At 59.8% G+C, this 2,500-nt stretch overlaps 1 non-coding gene across 1 annotated transcript in view; it reads right to left on the bottom strand.

The window, feature by feature from the left end:
- The window catches only part of LOC124772525, a 6,652-nt gene that overhangs the window by 3,177 nt on the left and 975 nt on the right, over positions 1-2,500 (bottom strand). Inside the window, exon 1 of the ribosomal RNA XR_007014077.1 lies at positions 1-2,500. This exon is cut by the window's left edge and continues 3,177 nt beyond it; it is cut by the window's right edge and continues 975 nt beyond it. This is a non-coding gene — a ribosomal RNA (large subunit ribosomal RNA).

Here is a 2,500-nt window from a genome sequence, read left to right as displayed (position 1 = left end):
TCGACCGGCAAACCGTGGGCCCTTAGCACCGGGCCAAGGGCACCATGGGCAAGCGAGTCGAAGGCCTTTGACACATCCAGAGATGCCAAGTACAGCGAGCCGGCAGCTCGGCACGCCTGGGTCATCGCCAGATCTAGAAGAAAGGTGTTGTGAAGCATCCCATCCTGAGGGATGAAAGCCCGCTGGCGACCGTCCAACACACAGTAGCGCATCAGGCGGCCAACCAGAACCTTGTGAAAGGCTCTGGTCAGCACCGAGCACACCGTGATCGGACGAAAGTCAGCAGGGGATGCTGCGGCGGTCTTCTTGGGCAGCAGCGTTGTTCTGACCTGAAGGAGTCGGGAAGGAAGGGAACGGGAAAGGAGGAGGAAATTAAGGATCTTGAGGAGAACCTCCCGGGGAAGGCGACGCAGTTGTGTCGGCGTGAGGCCGTCAGGACCTGCAGCAGAATTGCGAGGCGGGAGAGCAGCGGTGGCTTCTTCTGCAGAAATGGGAGCCCAGAGGTCACGGAAGGGCACCCTCTTCGAGAATGGCAGCAGCTCATCGGACAGACCCTCCCCACACGGAGGTCGAGACCTGACACGTGGTGGAGAGAAGAGAGTCATAGTTACTCCCGCCGTTTACCCGCGCTTGCTTGAATTTCTTCACGTTGACATTCAGAGCACTGGGCAGAAATCACATTGCGTCAACACCCGCTAGGGCCATCGCAATGCTTTGTTTTAATTAGACAGTCGGATTCCCCCAGTCCGTGCCAGTTCTGAGTTGATCGTTGAATGGCGGCCGAAGAGAATCCGCGCACCCGCGCGCCCCCGGAGGAGCACGCTAAGGCGGACGCGGCCTCGCAGCAAGGAAGATCCGTGGGAGGCCAAGGCACGGGACCGAGCTCGGATCCTGCACGCAGGTTGAAGCACCGGGGCGCGAACGCCGCGCAGGCGCGCGCATCCTGCACCGCCGGCCAGCACGAGGCCGACCAACGGCGAGAGCAGACCACGCCCGCGCTAAACGCCCGCACTTACCGGCACCCCTACGGCACTCACCTCGCCCAGGCCCGGCACGTTAGCGCTGACCCACTTCCCGACCAAGCCCGACACGCCCCGATCCTCAGAGCCAATCCTTATCCCGAAGTTACGGATCCAATTTGCCGACTTCCCTTACCTACATTATTCTATCGACTAGAGGCTCTTCACCTTGGAGACCTGCTGCGGATATGGGTACGAACCGGCGCGACACCTCCACGTGGCCCTCTCCCGGATTTTCAAGGTCCGAGGGGAAGATCGGGACACCGCCGCAACTGCGGTGCTCTTCGCGTTCCAAACCCTATCTCCCTGCTAGAGGATTCCAGGGAACTCGAACGCTCATGCAGAAAAGAAAACTCTTCCCCGATCTCCCGACGGCGTCTCCGGGTCCTTTTGGGTTACCCCGACGAGCATCTCTAAAAGAGGGGCCCGACTTGTATCGGTTCCGCTGCCGGGTTCCGGAATAGGAACCGGATTCCCTTTCGCCCAACGGGGGCCAGCACAAAGCGCATCATGCTATGACGGCCCCCATCAACATCGGATTTCTCCTAGGGCTTAGGATCGACTGACTCGTGTGCAACGGCTGTTCACACGAAACCCTTCTCCGCGTCAGCCCTCCAGGGCCTCGCTGGAGTATTTGCTACTACCACCAAGATCTGCACCGACGGCGGCTCCAGGCAGGCTCACGCCCAGACCCTTCTGCGCCCACCGCCGCGACCCTCCTACTCGTCAGGGCTTCGCGGCCGGCCGCAAGGACCGGCCATGACTGCCAGACTGACGGCCGAGTATAGGCACGACGCTTCAGCGCCATCCATTTTCAGGGCTAGTTGCTTCGGCAGGTGAGTTGTTACACACTCCTTAGCGGATTCCGACTTCCATGGCCACCGTCCTGCTGTCTTAAGCAACCAACGCCTTTCATGGTTTCCCATGAGCGTCGATTCGGGCGCCTTAACTCGGCGTTTGGTTCATCCCACAGCGCCAGTTCTGCTTACCAAAAGTGGCCCACTTGGCACTCCGAGCCGAGTCGTTTGCTCGCGGCTTCAGCATATCAAGCAAGCCGGAGATCTCACCCATTTAAAGTTTGAGAATAGGTTGAGGTCGTTTCGGCCCCAAGGCCTCTAATCATTCGCTTTACCGGATGAGACTCGTACGAGCACCAGCTATCCTGAGGGAAACTTCGGAGGGAACCAGCTACTAGATGGTTCGATTAGTCTTTCGCCCCTATACCCAGCTCCGACGATCGATTTGCACGTCAGAATCGCTACGGACCTCCATCAGGGTTTCCACTGACTTCGTCCTGGCCAGGCATAGTTCACCATCTTTCGGGTCCCAACGTGTACGCTCTAGGTGCGCCTCACCTCGCAATGAGGACGAGACGCCCCGGGAGTGCGGAGGCCGCCGCCCCGTGAAGGGCGGGGAAGCCCCATCCTCCCTCGGCCCGCGCAAGGCGAGACCTTCACTTTCATTACGCCTTTAGGTTTCGT

The sequence above is a fragment of the Schistocerca piceifrons genome, unplaced genomic scaffold (genome assembly GCF_021461385.2).
Source record: "Schistocerca piceifrons isolate TAMUIC-IGC-003096 unplaced genomic scaffold, iqSchPice1.1 HiC_scaffold_943, whole genome shotgun sequence".
NCBI classification, from domain to species: Eukaryota; Metazoa; Arthropoda; class Insecta; order Orthoptera; family Acrididae; genus Schistocerca; species Schistocerca piceifrons.
This window is presented reverse-complemented; position numbering and strand designations above follow the sequence as displayed.